Raw genomic sequence first — 14,976 nt, forward strand, 5'->3', positions numbered from 1 at the left:
GAGTTATATGAGAACACCTTGTCTTTCTACATGCCATACTTTCAATTCTTCTTAAGAGAACATAGTAGAAGGCTTTGTTTTGGATTCTTTGTGTTTAGGTGGTAGTTAACATAAAATTACAATAGACAAGCAATAGTCATAACAATGAGACTATATGGTTGTCTTGTGACCATGTTTGGCAATAGTCTATGCCGGTGTGGGAGTTATATGAGAACATTTTGTCTTTCTACATGCCATGCTTTCAGTTCTTCTTAAGAGAACACTTTGTCTTTCTACATGCCATGCTTTCTATTCTTCTTAAGAGAGCATAGTAGAAGACTTTTTTTTTTTATTCTTTTTGTTTAGGTAGTAGTTAACAAGGAATTATTTAAAGGGACTTTTGTTAGTCTTTTAATTTTTTGAAACATCTTTAATATCTTATAGGGACCTTTATGCTATAGGTGGAGACTTATTTTTCAAAAAATTACGGTAAAACGAAGGAAACTTTGTTGAATTTCTTTTTGTCTTTTTCTATTTGAAAATCTGGTTTTGGATTCATATTGATTACTTCTAGCCTATAGTTTGTGCACATGTTTTGTCTTAGACAAGCTCTTTTATACCATGTTGAATTGCAAAAGAACGAAAAAATAGTACTAATTGCAAAAGCACGAAAAAAGAAGCTCCCAAAAAAAAATCCTTATTTCAGACAGGTGATGCCTCATCTATTACACTTCTTAGGCGAATCCTATTGCAGTAGGGGAATGAACACCCATGGCATAAGGATTTTAGATGTGATTGTTGGATTTCCAACAACTGCTTCACACAATATATTATGTTCTTGGAGAGCCAAGACATGCCCTCTACATGATGGCGTTGATGTACAATACCAAATTAGCCTTCTCTAAGCTTCTTCTCGATGTCAAGTCAAAAAATGCACTCATATTATTCAACTACCCAAATGGTTGTGCTAGGTGTGATGGATATGTGGTCCAAGTTGCTACAAGCTTCACCTTTGTTGGACAAGTTGCTATAAGCTCCCCTTTCAATGTTCTACCAATTCCTCGTCCACAGCTTCAAATTCCATGTCTTTGCATACTCTTTTATGCAAAATGAACTTATAGTGTACCATATTTTCATGCTTAGATTTCTCTCTTTTTCCTTTTCCTTTGTATGCGGCTTTGCACGATTTGGTTATGTGGATTGATCAATACTATATCCATTGCTACTTTTTAGGATGTTTTTTACAATGTTATGTATTATGTGGTTGATAGTTGCATTGTTTGCACATTTTTTATTGCTCTTGACAATACGAACCACCTTTGTGACGATCTACTGAAAGCAATTCTCACCTGCAGTGATCCTCTCTATCTTACGAAATTGATGAACTACTTATAATACGCACAAATTTGTAACAAAAATTCATTACTATTTAGTGCATATGCTTATCAATAAAGTGGAAGACAAAGAATTATCACAATAAAACATTAAACATGGTATACGCATTCTAGAAGAATCAAGCATGGGTCTCTATTGCAAAACAAGATCAGTCTTGGGCTATCATGACCAAGAATATGATAGACAAGGCAAAAGTTGGCTCTAAAGGTAGTCAGTGGAAAGGGATCAAGGTGTACGACAAACTATTAGCCCCAAGGTGGTCTAGCTTGAGACTAGGTGGCATCACAAAGAGCTGGTGCGAAAGTGCAATAGAGCAGCAGGGGTATTGGAATGGGGTGAATTAATCAAATACTTCTTGCATTAGTCCCCTTGGCTGTGTACAATTGCTGGTGTAATTATGAATCCTTATTAGACATAAATTGCAAGAAGGGTGAACGATAAAGGACTCCAATGGTTGGTCAACATCTGGGATGAAAATAGCAAGTGATAGAAATCCTCTGACCAGTTGACTGCCTAGTTTCAACTCAATAGCACTAAGAAGCTACTAGTCAGCAGAGTTGTAGAAGGCCTAGACAATATTTTGACGTTGATTTGAGATTCTACTTTTGAGTGAAAAGCTTTGAAATGGCCCATAAACCGCATACCAAAGGCATTTACAAAACATTATTGCACGAGGCTGATTGGTTCAAGCCATTTTGTTAAACCGCATACCAAGGGCATTTACCAACCGTTATTTCACGAGGCTGATTGGTTCAGCCCCTTGAACAAACAGTGGAAGAAAAAATAGTCAAAAGCTCGATGGGTTGAGGTCACAAAGAACATTTGGAATCCAAAGTGGACTCATTTTATGAAGGTTTTTCTATGGAAGGTGCTATGGAGGGCTCTACCAATAGGTGTCAAGATTCAGGCACGTTGTATTGGGTATGATAGATGTTCAGGATATAGATTGGCTAGCGAAGACCTTGCCCATTTTTCATAGAATGCCCGACAATTAGAAGCCTGGCAAGGAAGGTGTGCAAATGGGTACAAAGAACGTGGAAGATAGGGTTCTTCAAGAGGGATATGTGCCTTGGTGGAAAACATTTTCGAAGTCCTGTGCTTCTAATCTGTACTCAAATTGTTAGATACTGCTTCTTCGGTAATATCTGGAAGGCCAAGAACTGCCAGGTCTTTGATTGCAACCTATCTGGGTCTAGCTTCTCAAAGATTGTACAAGAAAGCAAGGAAATGATATATGTGTTAGGCAAAGGGCAAAACTCGGATGATTCGCTTAGGGCGACCCTCGCCATCCAAGTCAGCCTTGTTGTGTAAAGGATCGGTAATAGTTTGTTGCTAGGTATTGCTAACTAGGCTCCGATGTAACCATCTGCCCCTACTCACAATTGTGAGTTTTCCAAGAAAAACAAGAATCAAGCATGGGACATGCCATTCTTGTAGCTTCTCCAACAACATAACTAGTCAATTTAAGGACAATTTGTCGTGGCATGATGACAAGAACACTAGCAAGAAATCCCCCAATTTTTCCAAACAATCAAAACCTAGCCAAATTAACAAACATCTATTGGAGTCTCTCCACTAAGGGGAGTTTACAAGCATGTTAACCATTTGGTTTTGCACATATGGAAGACCTGATTGGGGGAACTACCATCTCGTGTGAAGGCTCCACAACGACCAACTAACATTAAAACACGGTAATCATTTGGCTCCTTCATACAAAAGACTTGGTCAATTAAACGACCATCCCTTGAAGGCTCGCCAAATTTCTAACTAAGAATATAACATTTTAACCATTTAGTCCACGTATGTAGAAGACCCAATTGAGTGAAAGACCATTTTGCATAGGCTCACTGGCTAACAATACAACATGTTAACCATTTGTTCACACATACAAAAAGATATAGTTGAGTGAAAGACCATCTCCTAAAGGCTAACCAAATGGCTAACTAACAATAAAACATGGTATCCATTTGGTTGGGGCATACTGAAGACTTAATCAAGTGAATAAATATCTCTTGAAGGCTCATCAAATGACTAACTAATATGGTATGAAATCGATAACAACCACAATCTAGAAAATAATTCATAAAAAGAAGGAACATGTAAAGAAATTACCGCGCAAAGTCTATCACAAAAATCATGACACTTTCTCAATGTCTCTTTCCCTCTAGCAACTCTATACAACAACCTAAAAATGTGAGAAGATGGGGCCCTTGCAAGTTGCTACCCTAGCCCCACCGAGTTGTTTGGAGGTCTTCATGTCACCCTGTTAGGTGACGTGTGAATGGTGAAAATGGTGAATTAGGTTGTTTTGTGGAAACTATTTGTGATCACCAAAAAAAGTCAATGATCACACACGCTAACCTTTGTGAAAAATCTTTGTCTAATGCGTACAAAAAGATCTCAATTCAATTTCAGTATCAATAATAAGTCAAAATCGTAAAGAACTATGAATTGAAATGCTATATTGACTATTTTATTATGAAAACAAGTAGGCGGTTCGCCATGAATCTAGAAAACATGAGGAGACATGGGCCCATTTCAGACAGGGGATGCGATCATGGATGGCATTTTTGTAGAAGAGGGTATGTTTTTTTATCACTCTAGTGATAAAATTAGGTCTCCCCAATCTCGGAAAATCAAAAATCCTTTCAAAATATCTCGAGTGCATAAGTGAAGGGTGAGTTTAAGAAATAAAAAGACCATGGAGGTGGAGAGTCAAAAATTTTGTGTGCATATAAATAGAGATAGTTTTTCTTCTTAATTTTGCTTCCTCTAGCGTTTTCAAGCCATTAGGAAAGCCTTTCAATTTTTTTAAAGTTGGCTTGCAGTTCAAATAATTGTAATAAGCTTATGTGTGTGTTCATATAACAAATCGTTGAGATTTGTCTCTCAAAAAAGGACAATAGTATGTTACATAGGCCGAAGTGGTAAGTGGATTTGAAATTGCTATATAGTTCTTTTTTCCTAATGCAGAAGCATGGAGAGAGAGATCTAGTGGAGGTCACCAGGCAAGAGGAGTTAAAAAGGAGGGTGGAGGAGGCGCGTGCTCGTGGAGCGGAATAACCATTGATGAGCCTAGCAACAACATGGCAAAAAGATAACCTACCCGCTCTCAATTCGCACATTCACATAACGAGAAACATTAGGGTCATTTTATTTTTGCTTTGTAAATGCACTACACATGATGATGTATTCAAAATTGCAGGCTTCATTGTATCCTGGTCTCAATTGGTCAAGGTATATATATTCATATCGTAATTATTCGTGACCACACTTTTGTCATGTGTGTGTGTGTGTGTGTGTGTGTGTGTGTGTGTGTGTGTGTGTGTGTGTGTGTGTGTGTTACAAGCAAACTTAAAGGCACTAGATGGTGTGTTCTTGAAGAAACTTGGAGTGGTTGTAAACTCAGATGAGAGTCTTTAGTTGCAAAGCCTTTGTGCAAGTGCCAAAAGAGCTCAAAATGAATCTTGAACCAAACTCATAGATGTGTTTTTTCCTCATCTATGGAGCAAATGGTGAGATGGAACATTGTTTGTCACATTGAGTCAAAGAAAATAGGTTTTCCATAGGCCACATGGTGAAGGAAGTGTGTAGAAAAGTGCCCCCGCCCCCAAAGAGCAGTAGTCACTCTCCCATGGGTACCAAGTTGTGTCCAAAATTAGACAAGAGGGGGTTGTGTGGTACCATTCATGGAGTGTGATGTGTGTCCATAGCTTCTTCTAGGAAGGGGTACAAACTACTCGTACAAAGAATTGGAGCTTATATGTTGAGAAAGGTGATCTTGCCATCGTGTGTGCATATGAATTTCTATGTGTGTGTGTGTGTGCATGCATTGCTGCTGAGACTCTGTTGATTATAGCATTATGATTTGAGTGTGTATGTGGAGTGAATCCCTCCCACATTTGGTGTGCTTGTTGTGGAAGTAGATTGGGCTTGGCTGGAAACATGGTGTGTGTGTGTGTGTGTGTGTGTGTGTGTGTAGATTCCCATACTTGTTGTGTCGGAGCCTTCATGCCTTAGCCACACTATGAGCTCCACGAATTGAATTTTTTTTGTGTTGATTAGTGTGTATAGCTCACCACTACAATGTCTAGACAATTTTAAGTTTTACATGCATATGAGAGAGAGTTGCTAAACTAAAGTGAATGCAAATCTTAGCTAGTGATCTAAATGCATATCACCCAAGGGATGCACCTTGTAGGTATGTAGGTGTTTTACGTGCAGAAAGGGGATTTTCTATTAGACTCTGATCACACATTATATAGAATCTTTGTAAGGTGCCTCTGAGATATAACACTTACAGAGAATTTTTTGTAAGGTGAACCCTCTGAGATATATCATAACACTTAATGATGACACAAGTTTATTAGATGGCACCATCTTGGGACATGTATCCGATAAGATGCACATTCATGCTGGCTAGTTGACACTATGGGAACACTAACCTTGATGTATGCATACCTAATTTGGACACCCTGCCTATCGACACTCTCATGGAGCAAGGAGGGTTCACAACATTAAAGCTAACGAACAATTAAGTTGCATTAGAGCTAACGAACAATTGGTTTTTTTGTTAATCTCTTTGATCCTAGCGTTCAACACTATTTACTTTCCAATTCATCTTATGCTCTAAGCATTGCTCGAGTGTAAAAGACTTAGGATATGGTTTGAACTAAACCTTATGTTGTTATCTCTATTGAGCTACATGGAATCGAAAAGAGCATATGCATGCAAGTCATTTGCACTTTGGTTTGTGTAATTTCCCACAATTAAACTTGTAGAAATTGAGCTCCTTACGTATAAATAAAGCTAAGTATAATATTCCGCCCAATTTTGACACAAGGGTCCTTGGGCATGATGGCTAATTACCTTGACTATTGCTAGTAGGTCTCACAGTTGAATTGCATACTACTTAAGCAAGCATAATAAACTTGACTGAATTGCATACTGTTTAAGCAAGCATAGAAACTTGACTGAGTTGGATGTCAGATGGGCCATCTAGCTTACTTAGCTTGACGATGACCATCCTATCTGGCACCATGAAGCCCACATTTAACAATTAATGATTATTGCTATCAATTCTAGACAAGACCATCAATGGATTCAACACACTTTTGGCACCTATAGCTTTTTTAGAATTAGAAAATCACACCCCTAAGGGACAATTGCCACAAAGCTGGCAAAAAATATAACTTCTATCAAAAGTACTTTGTTATTTAAAACAATTGCTCATAAACACATACACTACTTGTACTAATTTACAACTTCTACCAAGAGTAATTTGTTATTTAAAACAATTGCTTATAAACACTTTTTGTACCAATTACAAATAAGTTTAAACACTAAAAGCAATGTACCTCCTAATTTTCAATCTGAGAGACGATCTCACCTTGATTGCATTGTAAAGAGCTAGTATAGCAGGAAGTCCTCTACATAAACCATCTTTCACACACTAGTCACGGAAAAAGATAGGTTACGGAAACCAAAAATTGTACTAACAATCACATTCATACTTTTCAAAGCAAAGTGCAAGGCTACTTTGATGTAAAAGAATACATAGGTTATTGTTAACAGCACCACCACCGCAACGAACAGGAGAGAACAAAACTACAACCTGAGCATCCACTACACAAATAAGCATTGCCTATATACTCTCATCGAAGTACTTTTACCCAAGTTACAGAAGAAGATAAAAGTAGATATCTTACTCTGCGGAAGGCCATCAAAAAGAATGGAAGATCCTATTTCACATCTTCAAGTTCAATGTTGCTTCCATTACAAATGCTTCCACCCTCAATGTTGTATCCTCTAGCTGCAACCGCAAGTGAGGACGCTTCAGTCGAAAGTGTTCTAAATGCTATGAATCAAGTCCACATTGCTGAGATTATTACACAAAAAACCAACCACCCTGGACATGCCCAACAATGAAGGCAAATGGCAAGGCTAACGTTGCTAAAGAAGGAGAAAGCAATAATATACATGAGTCATAAAGCTCCTACCCCTCTGTCATAGGAGGAATTTGTTGTTGGGACAGCTTTTGTTGTCGGAGTTTCTTAGAGGACACTTTTGTTCTCCAACCAGGACCCATTTGTTGGTGGAATAGTCTTTGTCATTGCCAGTTAGTCATGTTGTCTACCTATTCATGAAATGGCTATTATGCTGTTATCTAGTCCTACTGAAGAAAGGAGTTTTGTGTCGTGTCTTAACTCATTATCCAAGGCTCAAGGGGAGGGTGGTTGGGGATGAGCTCATGTCCATGTGTGTGCTCCATCTTGTAGAAAGATGTATCCGTGTATACCCATAACCTACTAGTTATATCTAGAAGGGTCATTATGCATCCAATATATCATCCAAAGATCAAGCATCTATCCTGCAATGAGAATCAAAATTTCTTAGCTCAAGATGATGCAGAGACCTACGATGCCAACAGTGACATCTATACAAGAAATTACCTCGCACTCACTTCAAGCTAAGGAGAAATTCTGGTGTTTACTCTCACTATGGATCAAACCGCAACATGAAACCCCACATTCTGCCCCGACGTTTATGTTCGAAGTTCCCAAACATGAAGTTTTAAATGCATACAAAACTAATGAAGATAAAAGGGTAAATTTTAAAACTGCATACAAAACTGAAAGCCCGGGGAAGAGTAACTACGAGGAAGACCAAAGATAGGGAGAGGATGGTCAAAGAAGAAGCTCGGCATAAACACTACAAACTCAACCAACCAATAAGAGGCAGACAATCAACGATTAATCACAAGGGAGCATACAAAGCCAACCCTGGCCATCAGGGCACATTGAGCAACTCAAGTTGATGCCAAGAAGCTGAGAGTGCACAGCAAGCTGCTGAACACCACCAATTTCAAGCAGAGGGAGGGTTGCTGGCCAAGAAGTCGTGATGACCCTCTGTAACAAAACAAGGTCAGCAGACGACAACTCACAACCTTATTCTGAGAAATGGATAAGGACGGGGGTGCGCGCACACACATGCTCATAGACCCAAGCACACGTGCAGAATTGCGGCACAGGGACAAACACCGAGAGGACAGATTAGAAGAAGAGCCACACTGTTTTTTTTCGGGGGGGGGGGGGGGGGGGGGGGGGGGGGGGGGGGGTTGTTTCATTTCAAGCTGCGGCGAGTAAGGTAGCATGAAGGGGGAGGGGAGCGGGCAGGGGTGGTACAACTGTCACAGATTGTATTCCTTCTCCGCATTGCAAAGCTTTCATAGACCAGTAGCACTACTATTTCAATAGCAAGCTTTGCTGCCAGTGTTGACAGTGATGATTTTCAACTTAAATTAGTAAAAACACATCCACTTTTCTGCAGCAATATGTATCTCCTTGTACATGCCAACTAGCATAACTGCATGCCACCCAAATAATGGTTTTTTTCTCCTTACTTCTTCACATAGGAAGCACGACTAGTTCTACACACAGCACAGGACAGATACCATACTTCTCAGCCAATACTACTGTCAATTATTTGGCGAGCAGGCTCACAAGTGAAGACAGAGAAGGAAACCTTTGGTGATCAGGCACAGAATCAAAGACCTATACATATTGTATCTTCAACTAGCAATACAGCAGCTATACAAATTTGTTGCAGGGTCATCACCACCTTAGGTTTGAAAAACTTGAACAAACTTCGCCATAGTTACAACAAAGGCACCTATTGCAGCACTTTACCGTTAACCCCTTTAGCAAGCCACGCTAACCATTCTTAGTAACCTGCAGGTTTGTCAAAAGTACCAGTTAAAGAGGCAGGTGCAGCACCTCAAAATCCAGGCCTTGTTAACCACCCGACTTGAAACATTCGACTTAAATAAGCAGATGTATTGAGAATTAAATGAGCCAAGACAACAGCACCAAAAATCATCCGACGAAAGTTATCCAATTGGCAACGTGTGGTGTCTAAAGAAAAAGTCCACTTTGCTCGAGTTCCATTTGCATACCACTTATGCAGTCAATAATAAACATACACAATTCCTACAAAGCAAATTTCTGTTTATTTTTGTTACCAACCATCTCAAAATGCTGTTCTCAACTTCAAATACACAAAACTTATCATCACATCCGGCAGAAAATGAGTCAGCATTGTTCCAAGAACTATACTCCCAACTGAAAAGCTACCACAATCACTTCAGCAATAGTAAAGAAGGCTATCAACCCCTTATGTCTGAACTAAGACTGCAAACACCAAAACAAGAAAAAACATATCCTATGATCTATCTAGTCTCATGCACATACTGTTGCTTTTGATTGGTCAAAAGCCTGGGCAAAATATACCACTCTCCCAGGACAGAGACACTGCAAAGGTTTCACACAGTGTCACGTGACACATCCAACCCTATGTGTCCGTGGACAAGCTACAGCATGACCAGGATTCAGTCTAGAATAGCAAGTGATCTGGCACTTTTGTGAGTTTGTTCGCAAACCGTGCATGACCAATCACTTAGATTAGATGCATATCCTCCGGTTGCACACAGCATGATCATAAGCATTCCCATCAGAATCCATCAGGGGAATTTTCCAGAGCATTAAACCTATTTTCGCTATTTTTGACATTTTTTTACTTATTTATTAAGTGACTTTTGTTGGAAAGTAGGTAGGGCAAATTTACTAAGTTTGTATAAATAGAAACCTAGCGCTAGCACTTTCTAGCAGAAGAGGCAGCAGGAGCACCTTGCTCAACAGGCAACTTCTCAGCAAGACCCCCCCATCAGAGACTGATCAGCCCTAGCGTTTTTGCATGGTGCAAGTCTGCTAGCGTTTTTCAGTTTTTAGCCCTATGACTTCACAGCATAGCCATTGTGGTAGCAGATCCTTACCGCCTTGACTTGCCCGCGACAGACAGACAGACCCTACCGACAGCAGAACAACAGGAGAGCCAGCATTTTTGCATCAGCACAAAGATCAGCCCTAGCGTTTTTGGATGCCAGACAACTCAGTGTTTTTGCAGATCTTCGCGACGGAACCTCATTAAGCACCAGCGTTTTCAGTTTTCAGTACCCGCAGTAGAACCCCCCAACCTCGCAAATCTCACCTTTCCCGCAGCAGTTCCTCACCGCACGGTGGGATCCATATAAGTTTACAGTTTCAGCCCGGAAAACGCAGATTACAGCATCTGCGTTTTCAGCGCAGTTGCCATCGACATCGTCACCGACATAGAGGCAAAATCCAACAAATAAAGATTTGCAGATTTCAGCCCTTAGCATTTTCAGATTTCAGCCCGTCTCGTCATCGACATCGTCGGCAAGTCCAAGCATTGTAGAGATTTGTGCAATCATAAGTAGACCGCTCTTGCCATAGAGAGTGGGGCCTTCGGAGGAGGGTTCGACAACATTCTGGTGTCGTATTCTCTTCTCTCTTCTCTCAATCTCATGCACCTTCACGCACAATGTCCATTCACTTTGTTCGTGTTCATTGCACTCTCTCATTAAGAACGTAAGGCTCTCTCTTCCATAAGAAAAGGAACCTTGAGCACAGTTCGGAGCACTCATCTTGAGAAAGTACAACATTCATTCCGCTGCACCTTACACATAGATTTTCAAGTGCCTAGCATTCCCTTGCACCTAAAGTTTCTGCAACCCATCGATAGCTGCCCCTTGCATTTCCCCAAGGCTGATTGCCCTCCCTTCAGCCTGCATTTTCCAGCTACATCCCAGCCCATCTGCAGCCTGTTGTGGCAATCTCTGGCAGCCTGCTGCCGCCCTCCATCTAGCGCCTCCATTAGCTCTTGGATCTGAACATCTGCTGCCCCATTCTTTCCGCAGCTTTTCAGACCTACAAAAGCGTCAAGTTTGCGGTGTTTTTGCGTCTCAGATCTGTGTTTTTGCAGCCAGCAATCAGCCCTTGGATTCTCTTGTTACAGTTCCATCTTCTGCCTGGCGATGGCTACAATATCTCCCAGGAACAGTTTAGTGAGTGAGGGCTGTTTTGTGGCTGTGTCCGGTCATATCTGAGGTAGGCGTACCTTCTCCATGGTGCCGGTTAAATGTTGTGCCCACCCGGAAGGCTGGCATGAGGCAGAACCCCTATTCCTAGGGTTTCCCGAGGTCAGAGTCACATAGTTATTGTCACAAACTGCTGACATGTCAACCACTAAAGACGAAGGGGGTTAGGGCCCCCTGATCCTAACCCTAGCCAACCTACAAATCCTGACAGAGGGGCCTAAACCCTAACAGAAGGAGCAGAGTAGACTTTCCAAACTTATTGAAGATGGCCGAGGGGCCTAAAGAGTTAGGACAACCCAACTTGCAAAACCTCGCCTTACCTCAAAAATAAAGCAAAGACACACGAACACTCAATTGCGTATATGTTGACGATGTGGCAACCTGTACGGCAGAACCCGGAAATTGCGTTGGCTGACTGTACGTATGTCCGTAAATTGTGCTGGCAGATTTGGAGCACCAATTTTCGCGACTACATGCTTTCAGATCAATAGCTTTATATATGGGATGCTTTTGGACAGGCCAATGGCCTTTAAATACGTACATTGGGCTCTCTCTCTCTCTCTGGCATTCTACCGCGCGGAGGAGAAGAGCAGAGCCAGCCAGTAGCACCTTGATGAAGCAATATAAAGAAATACCAAAAGGGGTGCCACAGTTTGGGGCCATTGCATTCTAGGAGTGGAACTCTGCCACTCCGTGTAGATTCTCTCTCTCTTTCAGTTCAGTAGTTTTGAAGTGCTTAAAGTCTATTCTCTTTCATTTGGCACGTGGTGCCCGTCCCGTTACAGTTATTTGCTTTCCCTAGGCCAGATTTGGTCTCCTAGACCATCTTATTATCTCACTTGATGACATGGCATATTTATTGCGCACCCCAGTTCTTTATGAGGTGGTGGGTGTAGGATATTGAGTAGGGCAACTTTGGTGAGTCCCCATATAGAGACCCCCACATCCCTTGTACTTACATATCGTTGAGCCATTAGCAAATTCCTCATCATTTCATCCACAAACTGATGGACAGTCAGAAGAGGCTGATTCTATTGTCTTAGACCTGTTTGCTTTTAGATGACCCTAGTTCTTTTTCATTTTCAGACAGCTCCGTCCGCTAGTTCCAATGAGAATGAGAAGAGGCGGAAGAAGCGAAGGAAGAACCAGAAAAGCAAGTCGAAGGAAAGAAAATCCAAGAAAAAGTCTAGAAATTACTCCACTAAGTCAGAGCGTGTATCATTGCTAAGAGCTCCTTCTCGTCGATCTGTGCAACCCTCTTAGGTCTAGAGAACATTCTACTCTTGTAAGTTAAGACATGGCTCTCCTGCATTAAGACCGTTGAGCTACTAACACAAGCATCACAATAAACCAAATGTGAGAGGGCTGAAAATGCAGATCTTGATGATGACAATGATGGGTAGCAATGGGAGCACTCGATGCGGCAAGGGAATGATTGAGAAGAGGCTCAATGGGTTGCCGAAGTATTGGACCACAACGGGAAGGCTAACGAGGTCAGATCCAAGCCGTTTCCGGCGAGGGAAAGGGGCTGAAATCTGAAAACGCTGGCTGATCTGCTGAAACTTGCCAACGCTAGGGCTGATGTGGAGCCAAAACGCTGGTCTTGCAGAAAACGGCAAGGCTGATCTGGAGCGCTAGCAAATCTAATGCAAATGTTGGCCTACTGCTCTTTTTATAGGTAAAGTTTTAGTTTATAAAACTCCTAAGGCTCAAGGAGGGCAAGACCTTTGTCAAATTCCTTAAAAATAAATCATTAAACTTATTGATGAATAAGTTTGATCGGGGTTCAGTTTTTGGGTGAAACTGTTGCACATTTGTCCACCAAGGAATTTGATTGACGCGGGGAATGGCTCGTTTCTAACCTTAAACTACATGCACGTCATGCCAGATGCCTACCGTAGTGTAATAACACCAGATGTCCACGTGGCACACAGAGCCATGTGCACGTGACATCCCCTCCTGCTTAAGGTAAGGTACTTGTAACAGACTTGGACACTCCAAGTCAAGAACCAATCACGACAGCACCAAATAACCACTTCATCACAATAGATTTGCATTGGCTCGACGGAGTTCCGTGCCTAGAGATATTGGCCCCAAAGACTGACGCCCCTTTCGGTATTTCTTTATGTATTAATCAATTTAAAGTACAAGAGAGCGGTTAGGGTTTCACCCTCAGACTCTGCGACCAGATGCTCTGCAGAGTGTGAACCCTCACCGCTTATTTATTGTTTACAAGGGATCCCAAAAGCAGAGCCCCAAAAGCTTCCAATCAAAAGCAAAGTGTTCTCTCTCTATCTCACACAAACTCTCTTGAGTTTTGTAAATAAAGCAATTCAAATTCTCTCTCACAAGCTTGCGTAGCCAAAATTTGACGCAAAAAGCTGAAAATCCGCAATAAAATCCGGAAGATGCCATACGGTGCCACGTCATCATGCCAGCGCATTTCACGGAAATCTCCTCCTGCTGCTAGGATTAGAGTTAGGGTTTAGGACAGGTTTTAGGATTAGGGTTAGGTTAAGGTTAGGGTTTTTGGCAAATTTTATGGTTTACAGTTAGGGTTAGGGTTTCAAAATTAGAGTTTTCAGCAGCAATCAAGGCTAGGGTTTCTCGCATCCTCTCGGGCAGACACGTCATCACTTTGTGACATACCCCCCTCTTGAAAGCATTGTAATCGCCCTCGATTACGCCTGCAAAACAGACAGAATCCATAAACCGTCTTAGCAGATACTGACTGTTAGTACCTACGTACTAGGAACACCATAGTTACAAGGGACGGGCCCTAGGACCGGGGGACGGCCGGGGACGCCATGGGACGGTCAGATTTTCGGCCGGACGGATGGGTCGCAGGCTACCGGACCGGAGACAGCAGGGAACGGCCGGGAACGGACTTTTTCAAGCGGGCAAAAAAATTCAATTTTTGAAAAAACTGGCCGTTTTAAACGGCCAGTTGTGCAGCCAACGACCATTTTTTTTTTTTGGGGGGGGAGGGGAGCCTTGGGAGGCTATAAAAGCCCCCTTGGGCCTCTTATTCTTCTACGCTCTCCTCTCTACTCAAGCTCCATGACTATGCGCCGTACGCTCTACGGTCTACCTTCTAGAGGCTTCTAAGCCTTCTACACTCTAGTGACTCTACACTCTACCCTTGAGTCTCCACTCTCTCACTCTTCTACCCACTTTGAAGCTCTCCTCTACTCTCTCTCCACACAAGCTCTCCTCTAACTCCTCTAACTTCTAAGCTCTACTCTCTCGAGTCTCTCCACCATCATGTCATCTCAAGCAAACTCCACTTCTCAAGCCAGTTCTTCTCGAAGGAGGCCCGCCGTGCAAACATGGTCATAGTGGGATGAAGTCGACTTTAGCACGCGTGGCAAAGGTGGCGGTGCAAGACCATGGACATGCAAGCTATGCTCATACAAGAGAACGGGTGGTTCAAACAAAGTACGAGCCCATCTTCTTCATGAATCCGGTCACGAGGTGAAGTTTTGTCCTCGAGTAACTCCCGAGAAGAGGTTCGATCTTCTTGAGAAGCTCACGGTGTATGAGGTTGTGGAAGCAGCCAAGAGGGGCCGTTTTGTTGCCGTTGATCCCTTCGTCACGGCGACACCACGAGAGCAAAGGGAAGCCAACCTTGACGACATCTCTCGAGC

The 14,976-nt window shown here is 42.0% G+C and overlaps 1 protein-coding gene across 4 annotated transcripts in view; it reads right to left on the reverse strand.

The window, feature by feature from the left end:
• Nucleotides 1-6,827: 6,827 nt before the first annotated feature.
• LOC147443514 (uncharacterized) overlaps nt 6,828-14,976 on the reverse strand; it is a 32,739-nt gene continuing 24,590 nt past the window's right edge. The window contains exons 2-3 of one of the 4 annotated variants that reach the window (XR_015189965.1): nt 7,083-7,186; nt 6,970-6,988 (exon numbers count right to left, since the gene is read on the reverse strand). The gene's annotated coding sequence lies outside the window, so the exon portion shown is untranslated. Of the gene's footprint in view, nt 7,187-7,373; nt 7,745-8,549; nt 9,105-14,976 lie in introns of those variants that run through there. The other 3 variants (XM_086526324.1, XM_086526325.1, XM_086526323.1) reach the window with 3 other exon arrangements.

This window comes from Adiantum capillus-veneris, chromosome 13, assembly GCF_014529385.1.
Source record: "Adiantum capillus-veneris isolate H3 chromosome 13, ASM1452938v2, whole genome shotgun sequence".
Lineage (NCBI taxonomy): Eukaryota > Viridiplantae > Streptophyta > Polypodiopsida > Polypodiales > Pteridaceae > Adiantum > Adiantum capillus-veneris.